Raw genomic sequence first — 18,422 nt, 5'->3', positions numbered from 1 at the left:
CTGGTTTCCTCAGCCTGGTGCTCTGTTTTCAGTTGCACTGAAGAACAACGAGCCCAGTTTTGGGCACGATGGATGTGGCTGAGCGGGGGGCACGAGGCAGCCAGCTACTGATGATTGCCAGCTTGAAAACACAGCCCAGATGTTTGTGTGCTGCGTGAGGTTTTCTCACGGACAGGAGGTTTGCTGGAGCGTGCTTCATCTAGAGTTGGGCCAAAACGCTCTCCATCCAATTCTGGTTTCCTCTGGGATTGAAAACTCTGCAGAATTTCCTCAACCCCAAGGCAATTTGCCCTAATTGCGCTTATTTGGAAAAGCACCTGCGTAGGTGAGTTAGTTAGGATGAGGAAGCATCAGCCTTTTTTTTCCTCATCTCCTCCCGCTTTCTTCCAAGTCAGAAGCTGGGAGAAGGAGGCACCTTTCAAGACGCGAAGAAAGCCGTCGTGTGGATGTGGCTTCAAAGCACTGTAAGAAAGGGTCAGACCGTGGCACGTGTCCCACTTTGCAGGTGGGTACAGCTCGTGAGGGGGCCCCAGGCTGCCCTCACCTCGCTCTGTTCTCCATATCCAGCCCTTCCCTGCCCGGCTGGGGACAGACAGGCTCGTGACCTGTGCTGGTGGCCGGGGAATGGGTGGCCTGGGCTCCAGTATGAGTCCTCTGGGACTTGTGCACGCAGGGCTGTGCGATCTGAGGGCACGCTGGTTAAGCCTGAGAGATGCCCGATGAGAGGCCGAGATGGTTATTTGCATAAGCGAGGAGGTGATTAGTAGACGGTGTTCGTGGCTCTCATCAGAGACCTCTGAACATCTCAGAAGTGATGGTGAGCTGCCTTTGCAGAGAAACATCTTCATTTTTACAGGTGAAATCAAAGGGCTGAGCCCTGTGGTCTGAAAGCTGTTTGTTCCCAGCCTTTGACACGTATTCACCTGGCTGAATTGCTTCAAATGTAAAAGGCCTTTTCCAAACCAGGAAGCTTGCACAAAAACGTATTTTGCCCATTCTTTCATTTAAAAGCAAAATGTGAAAATACAACTCTCATCTGCTCCCTTCTCTCGCCCGCTTTCTTCTGTTTCTCTTAGTGGCAAAACGAGGAAAGTGAAAAGGTTGAAGGCAAAGCTTTGTGTGTATGCTCACACATGTATGTACAGAGGATAAACTAAAATGAATTAAAATTTTTGACTTAGCAAAAAAAAGCCAGTAAAAATCAGTGGTTTATGAAAAATTACTGTTATGGAAAAAATGGTTTTAGTAGCAACTTGCAGAGCTCTGCAAGCTCTGGGGTCACCGGTGTGATGTGCTACATGCTCTTGAGATGCGGCAGCTTCTCCCTCGCACAAATCACATCAGGCAGGGTAGCACGCAGATCCACTTTATTTCAGCTGATGCAGGGGAGAGGGTGCTGAGAAACACATGCAGGCATCTTAGGTGAGTGAAACTATCTTCAAATGCTTCAGTAATGTCACATGTGACCGAAATAGTGAGCTTCTGTGTTAAATAAATGCATGTCTTCTGAGGGAGAAGCCCGTAACAGTACTTAGAAAAGCTCAAAAGCTGTCGGGAGGTTGTGGGTTAAGTGTCTCTGCGACCACGTTGTCATTTTATTTTCTGTTCTTGCCACTGATGTGCAGGCAAGAAGAAATAAAAGTGGGAGGAGGCTGGGGAGAGAAGGGCACAGTTGCTTTGGTTGGGTTTTTGTTTGTTTTACTTCTTCAGTGCATCCATCTTTACATCTGGTTCCTGGCAGTGTTTTACGACCTCCTCTGAGCAGGAGGCTGCTGATGAAAGTGATCCAAAAGAGTGAATCCCATCGGTGCTCTCTGTGCAGAGCCTCACGAGCAGGCAGAAACCTACTTCCAGCGCTGGCCTTATTAAAACACATTTCTGAAGTTATTGAGGACCAGCTTCATCTGAAAAGAGTACTGTGAATTGGCGGGAGCACACCTGGGAAACACGTCAGGATGTATGTGCTCAGGCTCTCTGGAGCTTGAGAAATATTCCTGAAGTGAAAACTGGGAGTCATCTAGGCGCTAGCTGAGGAAGAAAACAGTGTAAGCCACTCGAGGACTGAAAAGAATGAGCAGAATAAAATACAAGTTGCAGTTCTATAGTGCCGTGTAAAAGAAAACCGCTAAACACGTTTCCTTGGTAAGCAAACAAATGCTTGAGTGGTATTGTATTACTTGTTCAGCTCCTGCTCTGAGATTGCTGGCACCTTTTGCAACCAGCAAGCTGAAATAAAGCTTTGTCGGAGTAGCAATTTCGGGAGATTGCTTGGAATCTCAAACTGCTTATTTAGGTTTCTTTGATTTATCGGGTGATGTATTTGGGGCCTGGTAGTTTGTTTCAGGAGTACATAATGTAAATAAATTTGATTAGCGCCTACGCTTTCCGTCAGTCTTTTGGCTGCGCTTTCTAGCTTGTTAAAGCGCAGAACTCCAGGTATTGGCAAAATCTCTCCCCGTGAAAAGCTGGTGCAAAATAATTGATCTGCAGCCGAGGGAGCGGCCGGCGGGTGTGCTGCACTGCCCAAAACCGTGTGCCACTCGCTGTGAGGATGCACACGTGTGGTCGAGCCTTCCCCGCATCGTGGCTCAAATCCCTGTTTCAGTGAGCCTCGGCTGCAGCTCTATGGCCCGCTTACAGATCTCACAGCAGCAACAGAAGGCAAACGTAGCACCAGCCTGCCCTTATTGCTGAGGAGAGGGTGCTCGGCCTCTGGGAGGCACCTGCACTTGTCTTGCAACCCCTGCTCTCCCCAGGAAGGCTGCTGCAAGTCAGGAGAGAGCCAGGAGAAGCAGGGTCTTGCAGCCCACGTGTCGTTGGCTTCCTGAGTCTGGAGAGCGCAGGGGATGTTTGGAAGCAATGAAAACAGATGGCCATGTGGCCAGTACAAGAAATGATTAACTCCACTGCATTTATTTTTATAGCGAAATTGCATTTTCACATCTCCACGAGGGATACTTTATCAGGGTACGAACCCAGCAAAGCGTTTGTTTCTGTGGACATAGCAATTTTGGCACAGATGTGGTGAAATTAGCTAATCTCTCGATGCAGACACAGTGAGCTGCTAAAGCTGCAATTTTGCAAGTACGACTGCATCCTCTCCGAGGAAACTTGGCGATGCGGCTGTGGTGCTCTGAGGTCGGATTTCTCCACGCTTCGGATTGACGGGGTAAGGTACGTTGAATGGGCACAGATTTAGCAAAATCAAGTCGTGGTGATTTTAGAGCAAAGCGTGGGATTAATAACCGAGATGATAGAGCATTATTGGATGGAAATTTGATTTCACTTTTTAGTGGCTCAGGAATGTGAGCATTTAAGATTTGAGTCATGCTTTTAACGGTGTTTTAACAGGACTTTCAAAGTTGTGGGTACACTTCATTGCGTTCAAATTAAAATGCATGTAAAAGCTTGCGAGTACCAAGTGTTTGTGCTTGTGAATTGGACAGTTCGTTGCGTGGCCCACCCGCATTTTGTGTGTGCAGGCGAAATAATCTGCATTAGCAGTGGAGCATTCTGAGTGTGTGCAGATTATGTTACAGCTAATCTGCGTCCAGGCAAAGCAACTGGGAAAAGCAGCTGTAGGGGGCCACTGAGGTAAGGCTGGATACCTGCTGGGGGCCACCAGGCTGTGTCTCGCCTTAAAATCAGAACAGGGGTGATGAGACAAGAGCAAAGAGGTTGGGGTTTACCCGGTTGTTGCAGCCAGACCCAGTTGTTCGGTCAGGGCAGAGCACTGTTTTGACAGAGAACCAGGCAGGGCTCTGTTTCAACTGGTTTCCACAATGACTCAGTGTAAGAACTGGCAATGAGGTCATGCGGTGTTGTTTTTTTTTTTTTTTTTTTTTTTTTTTAAGGACCTGTTGTACTAATTAGGTTATGTTATGTGGCTTAGTATTAGTTAAGCGTGCCCAGGGTTACGGGTAGGAGTTCAACCTTTCATTTTCTGCTGGAAGCGACTTCCCTTCAACCTTCAGAGATGTACAGCAGTTGTCATTAAGGACTCGAACATATTAATCCCCAAAGCACTGTTTAAATTACGAGGGAAAGGGGGGGAAGGAAACTGCAGCAAGTGGTAGGGGCGTTATTGCATTGAGCAGTTGCGAGTGTCACAGAGAGAAGACGTGTCAATGTGCAGCAAATACTTGCATCGAGTCTGTTCATCCGCACGTAATATGTATATATAAATTAGTGGCAGCAGTGATTACGTATAATGGCATATTATGTAATTGTTTGAACAAGGCAACAAAGAAGGTAAGGCTTCCAGACTATTGCTTTTGCTCATAACAAACATCAAGTCCTCCCTCTCCACCTCCAGGCACTCCAAACTTTGCTCACACCTTATCTGCGTTCGCCTTTGTTTCCTGCTCGTTCCCTGTCCCCATCCACCGCGTTTCCTCTTGTTCCTGCCCTGGCCTCCAGCTCCTGTAGGGAGCTCAGTGTTTTTTTTTTTTATTTTTCGCTACTTTCTGCATCCTATCTGCACTGTCCCTAATCTACAGCAACACAGTCCTTCCCTATCACATGTAAATCAGGCTGATTTTTAGCTTCGCCTAAATTTCTGTAGCAGGTGTAAGTTAGAAAATAACTTTTTTTTTTTTTTTTAAAAACATTCTTGTCCAGTGTTAGCTTCCAGATACAGTGAAGGGTGGGTGGAGACCTTACAAACAGAGTAACGCTACAAGGAAACTCAGTGCAAACCTTGCCATGGCTGAAAAAAAAATCTTCATCTCTCCACCTGTAATTCCAGGGGTGTGATTTTGTCAGGGTTCAGACTCCGTGTTTTATTTCCTAGAAAGTCTGTGGCTGCTAAGAAAGGCCTTCGTCTCTCACGTGCTGTTGTCTGGAGTCCAGAGGCAAAATCCAGAAAGAGCACCTCCATCATCACTGAGCCACTGGCTGGGTACGGCATGGGCACAGCTCCTTCCCTGTGAGCAGTGCCTGGTGTTGGCACAGCCAGAGCTGAACTCACGCTGCCTGAATGCCAGCACAGCTAGCTTGTTATTCTTTGGGACTCTTCAGCCTTCCCAGCCCAGGCAAACACGATTTCATTCCCTTTCTCCAAAGGCTGTTCCTACTCGTTGCTTTTTTTTTCCCCCCCCAGGTCTAACAACTCTCGGTGGCACCTCCAATAATGTTTCCTTGCCGTGCAAAAGGAGAAAAGCACTTTGTCAGCAGCCTACTTCAGGCAGAGAAATTCATATCTGTGAGACGCATATGTACAGAGCAGCAATTACTCAGACCATCAATATTTATACAGCAGATAATAGTCATCACGGACAAGATGAATATTGTCACAACAGCAGTAGTTGCTGGGGGGGTGAGGGGTGGAAACGTAATTGTTAGGTTTCTTTAAGCAGGATAGTTATTTAACTTTCAACTGACTGCTGAAAACAGCTTCGAGTCTGGATCAAATACTCGGTAGGACTTCACCTCCTTCTGGAGGTGGAAATGTCCCTCCTGTCTGCCCCTGTGTCACTCGGGGAGCACCCTCCGGGAGGCCGGCCTTTATGGGCAGCTTCTGCTGAAGGCAGTGCTGCTGCCAGTAGCTGAACAAGGACTAATTAAAGAAGCAAACCAAAAACACAGAAGTCTGCAGCTTGTTCTGAAAAGGTTTTAGTTATGCCCGCTGCAGACAGACACGTGTTTGGGGACGAGGTGGAGGTAGCTGTCCTTAGGGTGGGCCCTCTCCCAGGCCTACCCACAGCTGTGTCAGGGCCAACCCGTCCTGTCACCATGCCAGGCCTGGAGGCCAAGTGAGTCCCCATCCCAGCTCCTCTCACTGCCGGGCAGAGGGAAGGCCAAGGCGGTGGCTTTCCTGTTGGCATGGCACGAGCAGCTCCTGCCACCCGCCCTCCTTGGCCTCCCTGTGATGGCATGGCTGTTCGGGAGAGTTGTGTCCACTGGCAGGAGGATCTGCTAGGTTGCCCCGCTTTCAAAATCGAGTCAAAAATTATCACGTGTGCATTGTTCGCTGTATATGATTTATGTGCTTTTTGCTTCTGCTTTTGAAATGCAAAAAGCATTTCAAGCATTTGAGCCCCCTCGGCTTCTTTCAGCTGACTGTAGGGTGCAGTACTTGGTGCCCCAAACTGAGCTCTGTTGGGCTGGTTCTCATTCATAACATGAATCACACAGCTTCAAGTTTTTGAGAAGCCACAGAATCACAGTACGGATGAGGTTGGAAGGGACCTCCAGAGATCACCTAGTCCAACCCCCCTGCTGAGCAGGATCACCCAGAGCACGTTGTGCAGGATGGCATCCAGGCGGGTTTTGGATATCTCCAGAGAAGGAGACTCCACAATCTCTCTGTGCAACCTGTCCCAGTGCTCTGTCACCCTCACAGTAAAGAAATGCCCTCTAATTTTCAGCAGGAACCTCCTGTGCTTCACTTTGTGCCCGTTGCCTCTGGTCCTGTTGCTGGGCACAACTGAAAAGAGATGGGCTCCGTCCTCTTGACACCCTCCCCTCAGATATGTATACACCTTGATGAGGTTTCCCCTTCCCTATCTCCAGAAGATGCTGAACTGCTCTTTTTCACTCTTTCCCAGAGTTAGGTACCTTCCCAGATGCAAGCAATGGAAGAGAGAGCAGTTGCTCTCTGGGCGAGGTGTGGTGCTCACCCACAGGAAGGCAGGGCTGTGCTCCTACCCCTGGCAGCATTTGGTCACGGTTCTTTTTCTCTGTAGGTAAAGGCATTAGGCTGCCTGGATTCCAGCCCTTCTCCAAATGAATTTTTAATATAAAATAATTAAACATTCATTGGAACAGGGACAGGAACCCAGATCTCTCTCTTCCCCTCACACTCACTTTTCCTTTTTGACCTGAATATTGAATTATGCACTTCAAAGTAGAATGGGTTCAGCAGGAGGCATTGGCAGAGCTCTGCTGAGCTGCTGAAATTGCCGGTACTTAACATTCATCGGGGAGAAGAGTATTATTATTTTGTCAGGCTCATCCGTGGTGAATGAAAGTTTCCTTCTGTGATGAGTATACCCAGGTTCTTGCGTGGGTTCGCTGAATCTGCCTGTGGCACGTGGCTTGGGGAAGTCCTGGCTCTGTTGCACGAAGATTAACTTGGACTGGGTAAATATTTGACGCTAAATTTAGGCCAGCTTAGATTTTCCCGGTGCAGGTAAAGCAGACGTCCAGTAATGGCAGTATTAATACTTCAGATGCTATTTCCCAGTGTATGACTCTTATTTGAGTGCTTGCTGAATTACAGACCCAGTATTGTAACTATGCGTTTGTAAGCTTTTATTTATTCTCCCCTATTTTTTTATTTAATTGTGTTTTTTAACTGATGGAGGTGTAACATGGCTGTTAAGACTATTGCAGGGATTGTTAGAAAGGAGTTGGTCCAAATGTATTTTTTGCTTGTATTCTTGTTGTTGTTCTGTCTGAGGTTCTGCCTTGGGTAAGTCAAGTACTGGCCACCTCTCTTGGAGATATTGCTGCAGTTCATAAAACAATCCCTTTAGGTGGGTGAGCCAGTCCTGTATCAGCCCCATGCTGGTCACTGACTGCTCAGTCAGTGGTACTAAAGCTCAGAATAGCTTCTTTCTTTTTCTTCCTCTCTCTCTCTCTCTTTTTTTTTTTTTTCCTTTTTTTCTTTTTTCCCAGGAGTGAGGAGGAGAACAATGGACCATTGAAGAGAGCAGGTAGTCGACACTGCTGATGCTTCAGATTATTGAACTGTGTTGAAATAATGAGGTTTCTCATCAGGCTGGGTTGCCGGTACCTAATTCTCTGAACCTTTCTTTCATTGTAGTAAGTTGCACTGGGATTTGGAGATGATGAAAGGGACCACTTCTCTGTGTTTAATGAGGAACTGTGTTTTGGCCTTGTATCCTTGCTAAGCCCTGACCCATTTATATTCTAACTCCAGGATGAGATTTTAGCGGTGCAAGGAAATGGGGTGCTTGCAGAATCCAGAAGCCACAATCCCCTCTTAATTTTGTTTCACTTCAATGTCAGGCACTGGGGCACCTCTCAGGCTGGTGCAACCTAGCTAAAACCGTTTTTTTTTTTTTTTTTTTTTGGGTGAATAGGGGTTTAAAGGTCCCGTCCTGTGTAGAAGCATTCTTTTAAATGAAAAATGGTAAGAGTTGTATGACAAAAGGTGGAGTTAAGGATGTGATGGTATGTAGCCTCAAGGATGTTCCTGGAGCAGGAAAACCCCTCCTCCTCAGCTTCTGAGCAGCAAAAGGGTGAAGCTCTTTGCCTCTTCCATTAGCTTTACAACTAGTTTGGAGATTTCATCCTGTGTTGCTTTCCGGAAATCTTTACTGCATCCAAATTTTGTCCAAAAGTTCATTGGTTTATTTTATGGGGAGGGAAAAGAAACAAATCTCCTTGAACTGAAAAATCAGACGGAACACTTAGGGTTAGGAATGCTAGCACCATCTCCCATGGGAAGTAATTGGCATGCTTTGTCTTCCCGTTCTTCCCTCTGGGCTTGACTTTGTGGCTGACTTGCATCTCTTCTGTTCACACTGAGTCGCCCATTGTGGCTGTGGCAGGTATAACCTAGCTAGGAAATCCACTCTGTGTTGCTGAATGGGGTCGTGGGTTATCCCGTATGTAAAGACCTTGAGCTGTTACGGGCAGTGTTTCACAGATCTAAAAATGGGTTGCCAAATTTCTACTGTTTAGTGAAGAGACAGCGTGCCCCTTTGTACAGGTAACATAGCTGTTCATTTCACTTCCTTCACGAGGCATTCATTTGAAAATCTGCCTTTCCACTGGTACTCACTGTTGACTGATCTTGCTTTAAATCAGAATCTTGTCATAATTTTCAAGAGTACAATACCATTTTTAGGGGCTTGCCTTGCAATAATAAATGTGATACTAGGATACGGGAATTTCTTTTAAGGTCAGCGTAGAGCAAGTAGTGATTTGATTTACCCGAAGAGACTCCTGCTGGTCTGGCATAAATGTTTCTGTGTGTGCAATTGAATGAGACTGGCAGAGGGAACGGGCATAAAATATACTCCAGGCTCAAGATTTTGCTTTTAACAAGGTAGATTACCTACCCAAATAGAAATCAACAGAAATATCGGGGTTGCATCAATTGCAGCCCACTGATTAAATAGTCTATTTAATCAGAGTAGGCAGTGTGGCAGTATATGAAGTTTCAGGGTCTCAAGAAGGTAAAAGCTGGGCAGTAATAGCCAATTGGTAAGAAATTAGTGAAGAAGCGCTGCTCCCAAACTTGCCTTTAGTAAGCAGCCAGCTGTTTTTACAAGGACACTTACTGCTGTTACGGTTGGCCTATTAGAAACTCCCCTTCAGAAAGATGACCCTCTAGGAAGGCTTCAGGGGTACAGAAACTCAGTCTTTTCGTTCTTGCAATTTCACAGTGACTTCTGTCTTTCAGCTTACAACCTCTTGGAAGCTGCCACTCTCTCTCTGTCTGTGTGACGTCCACAGAAAACACAAGCAATAGCATTTAAAGAGAATTTTAATACAGATAAGGAAATCTAGGGCATGTCGGGATGGTTTTGAGGTGGTCTTAAAAATTCCAGTGGTTGCCTCTTTTGAAAGCTTTTACTGAATATTTTGAGATTTACCCTCCTTGTTCTTTATCTTTGAGACTTTCTTCTCAAACAGAGCCAGTCACATGCGTTGTATTTGCTGCAAGTGGGACTGCTTCTGGGATGGCCTGTCCTCCAGTGGCAGGATCTGTGGAAAAGGCTAGCCTTGAACACATCTGTCTGTGAGAACAATTACTGTGAAAGAGGTTTTGCCCAGTGCAGTGCAACTGGTTCATTTGTCGGGGTCCCTGGCACAAAGAAATGCTGCCAGGCCTGCATCCAGGCTGTTTTGCAGCTTGAAAGAAAGGAGGCTTCAAAGAACTTGTTTGCAAAGTCCATGTGATTACTTGTCACGTATAAAGTTGTTATTTTCATATGTAAACCAAATGAATTTGTGGTATCATACTGGTGTTCCTGAACATGCTTGCAAATGGGTAAAGTAAGCCACTGAAAAGCCTTTTGTATAAGGAAATGTGCATTTTAAGAGGAAATTCTGCCTGTATTCAGAAATAGATTAGGGAGAAATCCTCAGACTGAGTTCCACTTTGGAGTCCTGATTTATAGTCTGTATCATCTCACTTCTGATGCAGCCACGTGCTTGGCACAAGGAGGAGTGAGATAGAGGGCTGCTGATGGTCTCATCTTGATAATGAGGAGTTATTTAAAGAAAGGTTGCGTTTTTGTGACATTGCTTTCTTCCTTATTTGTTGTTTGGAGCCAGCATGACTCAAAAATGAGTGGTTGGTGGAGGGCAATGGAAATAAGTCCCCACAACTACAGGAACTTTACTCTTGTAGCCCTTCTAGCTCAAGTAGGAGAAATCTTTAAGACAAAGCAAACAAAAAGCCTCCTTCATATTTTGGGGAAGATGATTCATTTTTTTCCCAATGCTTGCGTTACTTTCCTCTGCTGTCCCTCTCCTCTGCTGGCTGCAACTCGCTCTGTGGTCAGTCCATTGGAGAATTTCTTATCTTTTTATGTTAATGGGTGGTTATGAAACAAGGACAAAAAAATTAGAGACCATGCACTGGCAATTTAATGAAGCGATAAGGATCTACAACTTTGTCCTTTAATAAGTTTGTAAAACTGTTGCTTTTCCAAATGAAGAGAGACACAGAGGTGGCGGGAGCCTATACATGCGTGATTTAAATCAGAATATCATCAGTTTCTGGCACCGGTGCTCACTTCTTTTGTGTGATTTTAAACAATATACACCAGGATTTTTTCCTTCAGTGAGGGCCTGTGCATTTCGGTGACCTTTACTGCATTCTTCAGAGGGCTTATGCAATCAGACATCAGGGAATGAAAAAATGTAATGATTTAAAAAAAAAAAAAAAAAACACAAAAAAACAGGTCTTCAGCTTAGGCCTTATTCTTATAGTTGTACTACTTGCAGTTAGGCACCTGTGCTTTGCACCTCCACTCTTATATGGGACGTGGAGCAGAGCTTGCATCTGCTCGGGGAGAGCCATGGAAACAGGGGAGCCGGGCGGGTTCTTACAGCAGCAACTGCAGCGCTTGCTAACTTGGAAATATTTCGGGTGTCTCATGATAATCAGCAGACAGTTACACGCTTCATTGCTGCTCAGTGGTTAAAATTGGTATGGGTTACAGTTATGCTTCATGACTTGCTTTTCCATGTATGAATATTTTATGAACCGAATCCACATCGGGATGGCTGCTAGGAAGGCAGAGTAAGCAAGAACAGTTGTCCCATCCCTCTTTCCGTGCCATCGGCCCTTTGTTGTGTACTAAGAGAAACTTGGTTGAAAAACACATAACAAGCAAAAACTTCTGTGCAGTGTGTGTGATGCACAGACCTTGAGCTGCTTCGGTTGGGTAATGGTAGCGACCAACAAGGAAGACGTATGACAAGGAAGGTACGGCTTACTGCTGGCTCGTGGGCAATTGGATTGGAATTCGGGATGTAAATGATGTCCAAAACCCTAATGAATATTGTGTGGCGTTGCTGGTGGATCCTCACCTGCAAGAAGTACACGCTACTTTGCCTGGTTTTGTCTGCTTTGTGCGTTGCTCATACCCACAGAGATGACCTTAAACTTTTCCCAGTGTTGTGTCTATTTGTATTTGGGGTCAATTCGTGGGGGAAAATGCCAGTGGTCCACTGACACGTACAGGAGAGGAAAGGTAGTTACTTTCTGAGAGATCTTTCCTGCTGTTTCCACGTAAGCAGAAGGATCCCATGGTACAAGTTTGCCTTTAAGGAGAGTTTAAGCAGTAACTCATTTTTACATTTTCAGTATTTGTATAGTTTTTACGTAATTCATAAGGACTTGTGATAAAAATGCAGTCTTTTTTTTTCCACCCAGTTTGTATGACCTTTAACGTTTTACACTAAAATTTCCAGGGGAGGATGGTGTAGAAATTGCATCTTTGTCAGCTGCATCAATTCATTATGTTTCTAAAAAACAACTGCTATGCTTGATACCCGGAGTTGGGCAAAACAACTGGCTTCCAGTCTGTCTTTACAATTTCATTTCCTAAGAGAACAGCACATTCTTTCTTAGGTTTAAGGGCACCCCTTCCCTTCACCCTGAAGTTGCATGGTGTTTTCTCAGTGGAGACAGAGGGACGAGGAGGTTTCCAAACCAGGATCACAGCGAAGCGATGGCTCCTAAAGCTAGGTGAGCGTTGCAGAGACCGGGTGAGCCACAGCTCTTTGAGCTGGATTTATTTCTCCCAGCTGACAAGGCTACCAGACGGGGGCTTTCCTGCCAGTCAGCGTTTAATTGGAAGAAGTGTCAGCTTGGCTGAATGTGCTGCGGGAGGGGAGGCAGCAGGCTGAGAGGAGGGTGGGAAGCGTGGCGGCGCCTCGAGGAGCCATCTGCAGAGACGCCTCGTAGCCATGCAGGCGAGCACTGGGGCTGATACGTATGTGTAGGGTATAGCTAAAAATAAACAGAAGGGAAACTGGTTTCTCAGTCTTTAGGGTGTGTTTTTTTTTTTGTTGGTGGTGGTGTTTTAAAGCAGTACGAGGCAGCATTGTGTCAGCTGCGTCCGAGGTTGCTCCTTGTGTGGAGGAGTGCAGGAGAGTGGTAGGAAACAGGATTTAGTGCTGCCACTTTCGCATGCACGACACAAAAAAGCAAACTCAGCTTGTCCTGAGGGAGCTCTCCCCTTAGGGAGCAAGTTGTGAGCTCAGCACTTTGGACGCTTTTCCCTCCGCTTCTGGACACCATGCCTTGCAGCAGCGTCGTGTTAGGGTGCTAAAAGGCAAGGCTGTGGGCGTTTGTCCCCCCTCTTTGGGAGTGGGAAAGTGGAGATGCTCATCCAAGCCAAATCTCCTGGAGGCTGCTGAAGCAAGGCAGGGGCACAGCCGAGCAGATCGGGGTTTTTGGTCCTGCCAGCCCTGCTGCTTAGGGCTTCGTATTCTGGAGTGCCACCTGCTGGCCCCTGCTCTCTTAGAGCTCTCTTTGGAGGCAGCTGCTCTAAAGGATGAGAGCTCAACGCCAAACACGGTGGGTGTTAGTAATAATAATGCCATTAACTATTTGTATTGATCATTACATGAATTTTTTCCTCGTCATAGCATTTAAGGACCCTGTTCGTTGGCAAAGACCTCACTCTGGCAAGCCTTCTGCAAAGTTAATGTGAAAGAAACCTGCAGAAGTTTCACTGCTTAAAAACACAGAGCACAGCATGAAGGAATGGCTTCAAGAACAGAAAAGGATTTTTTCAATCCATTTTTTTTTTCTAAATAGGAAATACTTTTTATTTTTGTCTCGATTTAATAAAATATCTTGATCATTCCTGAGGTTGGCAAAAAGAAATAAACATTTCATAAAAGTGTTTGCTTTTTGAAGGAATAATCATTAGAATGAAAGATACATGGCAAATGAAATCACTTAAAGATAGGACAACACTGACCCAACTCTAAAAAGTGACAGTGATGTCAGTAAATGAAATGATACTGAAAATCTTTTGGATGGAAAGCAAAGGATGTTATAGCTTGTGGCACGGCGCAGATCTGGTCCAGAGCTCATCCTAAATGAGAACTGGTTTTGGCGGTAGAAAAGAGGTACGTCTCTCATCTCTTTTGTCACATTGATTTCTGCCTCTTGGCCGAGTCCTCAAGTGGTGTGAGTCAGCATGGTTCTTCTGGCATTGCCTTGGCTGTATGCATTGGTATTTCCTGTGTTTTGTGCACCATTGTAAGGCACACAGACACTGTTTTAATAAAACGGTGTAAAGACCTTAGCTGACTGGAATCTGTGTCAGTCCTGCACAGATACACCTCTTCTTAGGCTGCATCTTCCAAGGCAACACCAGTAGAGCGTCAAAACAGACTTTTGGCCTTATCCCCTTTCTTTCAACAGTCTCTGTGGCATCTTTTGTTCAGAAAGGCTGTTCTGTGTGATGCTACAGGTAAAATGCATTGGATGCATGTGGTAAAGCTTCTCTGATACTGTGTTTAAGCTATTAGTGACTTTGGGATGTACTCTTGAGACCCTTGAGATGAGTCACCTTTTTAGAAAGATCTGAACTACCTGCCCTTCCAAAGGATGATCCTCTAGCTCTTCTGCAAGAAACACCTCTAAAAAACAGTAATCCCCTCAAACATATAGCCCTCTTCAGGATTTGATCACATCATGCAAAGTGACTGGTCTGATGAAAATATACTGTGTTGTTATTTTTTTTTTAATTTTTTTTTTTTATGCCAGCAACCAAAAGGCTGAAGGATTCTTTGTAAACGTGCTGCTATGAAACTCTTGCTGATTGCTTGGGTATATTTATCTCCTTTGCCTTGAATAGGCTGGGAAAGAAAAAGAAAATGTGGGGTATTGCTAGAGTTAAGCATCCTGCGCTCAGCAGTAAAGCGGTGCGAGTAAGAGATGCTTCTGGCTTCTCAGTGGTTGGTTGACAACATCAGGAGAAAAGTTACTCCAGAGTCAGCACAGACAGCTTTGCTTGCTCTACCTTTTTATAAATTTCTTCCTCTGAAAGGAAATAGTCAAACTAAAATGAAAGCTGGAATGAGCTGACAATTTAATGGAAATAGCCATTTTTGCCTTAGGGAGAAAGTATTTGCTTAATTTGACCTGAAACTGCCAATGAATTTGTTTACCTCAAAATTACGTTTCTGTAGTTAGCTCTAATTCAGGTTCAGAGTTCCCTGAAATCATGAGGCTGGTTTGCAAGTGAGAGACTAAAGTTCAGGGGCCTGCCTAACCAGGATTTGGGGCTTCTGAAGTCGATGTTTTCAAGCTTTTCTTCAGAAAAAGGGGGCCAGAAGCCTTCTTTTTACTGAATACTGAGCTGCTTGTAGATAACCATGTGGGTCTAGGGGATTTACCATAGCCATATACTATCAGGGTTATGATGAAATCTTGAGCATTAGCAATATTATGCTTGTTATCTTCTCGAAGTCTGTTCTGCTGTTACGTTGCAAGGAGTGCAGGGCTAGGCCCAAAATTAAGTAGTTTGCTTCATTTTGATGTTTTTTTTTTTTTTTTTTCTCTAATGTGGCATAACACTGTCCTATCCCAGCATCTGCACTCCCTCATGCAGTAAGTGCTGTATGCTGTTGGATCAGTGCTGCCAAGCGGAGGGTTTTCCACACCAGGATGTTTCCAAAGCAGCCAGGCGTTGACTGGCAGAAGTATGATGGGTGATGTCTGGCCTGAGCTTCGAAGGGGATGAAATACAACCTGACAAAGCTTGGCAGGTCTGATAAACTCCTTGCAGCTACAGCAGGTGAGTGGCTCTGGAGCTGAATACCCGCTGTCTCTGTGAGGGAGAGCATCTGTAGGTTTCAAGTAACATGGGCGAGAATAGTTTATCTTCCCATGCCAGAGCGTTTGAGAGGCCGATTGCTGGTCCCCACCATGACGTGGCTGTCGGAGCAGAGAGGCTGGCAGCTCTGCATCTTTGTGCTCCGTCTCTGAGGAGCTGTAATTTATCTCAGCCCACCAGAGAGGGTTGTGAGACATGGCAGTGCGGGCCCAGTTGCTGCCTGAGCTGTGGTCATGGCCCTCGGGAACACCATATTGCTTAGCTGTGAGGTGTCTTGTCTTGCAAACCGTGCTGGTTTCTGTGAGGGAAAGTGAGACTCAACACAAATCCCCTCACCTTGTTTGGCTTCATCCTAGAAAACCACCCCTGGGAGTCTTCTTCTTGCTCCCATGGGCCTGCCCATGTCTGCGGGCATGAAGGAGAGGAGTGTGAGCATTTCCTGGCCTGTTGCCTCACTGCTAGACTCAGCTTTGCCCTGCTTGTACCAGGGCTTCAAGTCTTACACACCACCAGTCTGGTTAGTTGTGGCTGTTTCGGGAAGGTTGTGTTGTGTTTGCCTGGGTCACCCATTTTCAGGGTGACACAAGGTGGGTGAAAGCATCTGCTCGTAGAGATTTACTGACCTGCCTGCGGCCGCTGCCACTGATTCTCTGTATTAGTGGTGTTGATGGATGATAGTGTGTTAAATATGTAAAAGTGCAACTGACCTCAGGAGCATGTATCATCCCATTAACTCCAGCGGCTGATGTCAGGCCGGGCGCTCCATTACTTGGCTGCACCGGGCCTTGTGGAGCATTGTAGTCATGCGTAGGAACATGTGCTTTGGAAAAGCATTGGGACAAGTTAGTTATTCTGTATAACATGCTAAATCTTTGGGGGATGATTTGCCTGGTGATATAAATCAGGATACCCGATGGCTCAGGAAGCCATCAATATGTATGCTGCTCAGGCTTGGTTTACCTCTGCTTGCGATCCATATTTGCAGCGAGAGTTGGACCGCTCCCAAAACTCAGGAAGCGAGCGTGGTATTAGTATTACTGGCTGCCAGGAGTGTTACGGGGTGAATGATTAGCTTCCAATAAGAAAGGAGCATTCTGGACTGGCTCCAGTTCCCTTCGGTGTAGCCTGCAAACCAGAATGACCAGTGCCGTGACCTGGAGTAGCTGGAGAGCTTATCAGAGGCTGCAAATGCACGAAGATCGCAATTTGTCTGTGTTAGGAAATGACATAGTTAGTGGCTGACCTTGAGGAGCCGTGCTGGCTGGCTATCGGCCACTCTTGTGAAGATAAGCTCTTGGAAGTCATTCTTCTGTGTTATGACATCTGTTACACCTTTTCTTGTGATAAATGGGGGACTTTACTCCCCTGCGCTGCCCGTATAGTAAATTTTTGGAGAAAGGTAAAAAGATTAAAAAGCTCCCCTCTCAGTGTAATCTCCCTCAAACCTTACTCTACTTCTTTATGGTCTATGAAAGAAGAGATTTTCCTTCCTTATTATTATGAGGCTTCTAATAAAATGTTTTCCAGTTTCTCAATCCCATCCATTTCACTGTAAAAAGATGTATTATTTTGATTCCCCTAGGTCTCTGGCTTTTTTATTTTACCTGCTGAAGCAAAAAAAAAAAAAAAAAAAAGAAAAGAAACATCCCCTTCCCACATCCAAACAAAACCAAATCCAGCCCAGCCCTTGAGAGCAGCAGCGTGAAGGTGGCTGCTGGGTGGTGTGGGTCTCAGCATCGCTTCCTCAGGAAGCCGTGCTTTGTGGGCACCGCGTCCCGTGCGTGAGACAGGAACACAGAGCGGAGCTGCAACAATTCAGCCTCTCCTTGGAAGGACTTCTGTTTCCTGAGGTAAGCGTGAAATGGAGTTTGCAGTTTTCGCATTATGAAATGTGAGTATCGATTCCTCTCTCTCTTCGGGCCAGTGTGCAGGTAGATTTTGACCTGGTTTTATCAAAAACTGCTCGGTGACCTCAGAGAGCTGCAATGTTTGCTTCTGTAGTAATAGTTGGGTGTCTTAATGCGCTACTTCAAGCTGATTCCCAGTCAAGCACCCACTGACCTATATCGGTGAGAGGCATCTGCATTTGAGATTTGTTTAATACTGTATTTTTGGGGATGGTGGCATTTTGTAAGTCTAATAGCAAATTCGTGGGGGAGGGAGGGAAGAATATTTTAATTAAGTTTCTCTTCAGGTATCGGGTGAATTCAATCAATGGCAGATGAAGCGTAAACCTGCAATGGGAGAGCAAAATTTGTCACTTTAACTGATCAGGTGCTTCATGGTCTCTCAGCGTTTTGAATACCACAGAATCCGGTCATGTAGCCATAAAAGAAAATCTCTTAGAAAGAAGATGCTGCTTTGCAAATAAAAGCTTTTAGTGAGAGTGAGCTTAATGACCATAGCTGGGGCAAAGCTATGAAGTTGCAGGATTTTGGCTTTAGTGGCTGAATTTGTGACCTCACTTTAAGTTAGGGAGGCTACATCTAAATCTGTCTTTGCCAACCATCTGCGCCTTATGTCCTGGCCATCAGTTACTACTGGTGTTGCTTGTATTAAGGGGGTGAGGGGTAGATTGTACTTCTTATGGCCCTTCACCCTCATTCCTCTTGGTGCCAGCTTGAATGGCAAACGGTTTTGTCACTTGGTAGTGGAGAAACCTGGCTGTTAATTCCTCTCACCCTAGGGTTTATGAGTGTGTCAGGCATAATTAAGAGCAGCCAACAGATCTGAAGAAGTGCTAATGGCCCTGTGAGGTTTGCAGTGAGAAAGGCTATAAAAATGAGCACTGTCCCTTGGGATGTTTTGAACCCTGGAGATTTTGTTTATTTCCAAATTGAGAGGGAACCTTTTAGTATCCTGTGCGGGGGAGTTTGCAGATCTGGGATGCCTAATGACCACAGTCAGATCTCTCATCCTGTCAGAGAATCGCAGAGTGGTTTGAGTTGGAAGGGACCTTAAAGATCACCTTTTTCCAACCCCATGGGCAGGGGTTGCACATGGGGTCTCCTGCACTCCCCCAGGCTGGGGGAAGCCCAGGAGCCTGTGAGTTTTAGGGACCTGCAGCTCTAGGGCAGCTTGACAAGTCACCTTGTCAAAAAGCCACAAACCTGGAAGCCCTGGGCTGGTGAGGAC

The 18,422-nt window shown here is 45.7% G+C and overlaps 1 protein-coding gene across 9 annotated transcripts in view; it reads left to right on the top strand.

Moving 5' to 3' along the window:
* RNF152 (ring finger protein 152) overlaps positions 1–18,422 on the top strand; it is a 46,184-nt gene that overhangs the window by 15,931 nt on the left and 11,831 nt on the right. The window contains exons 6-9 of one of the 9 annotated variants that reach the window (XM_084508831.1): positions 392–505; positions 1,823–2,142; positions 3,052–3,174; positions 16,870–17,137. The exons of 4 other annotated variants lie outside the window; for them this stretch is intronic. The gene's annotated coding sequence lies outside the window, so the exon portion shown is untranslated. Of the gene's footprint in view, positions 1–391; positions 506–1,822; positions 2,143–3,051; positions 3,175–15,028; positions 15,249–16,869; positions 17,138–18,422 lie in introns of those variants that run through there. 4 more of the 9 variants (XM_084508836.1, XM_084508835.1, XM_084508838.1 and 1 more) reach the window with 4 other exon arrangements.

The sequence above is a fragment of the Aythya ferina genome (assembly GCF_964211825.1).
Source record: "Aythya ferina genome assembly, chromosome: 2".
Taxonomy (NCBI): domain Eukaryota; kingdom Metazoa; phylum Chordata; class Aves; order Anseriformes; family Anatidae; genus Aythya; species Aythya ferina.
The sequence above is the reverse complement of the archived record's forward strand: the minus strand, read 5'-3'. Positions and strand labels throughout refer to the sequence as shown.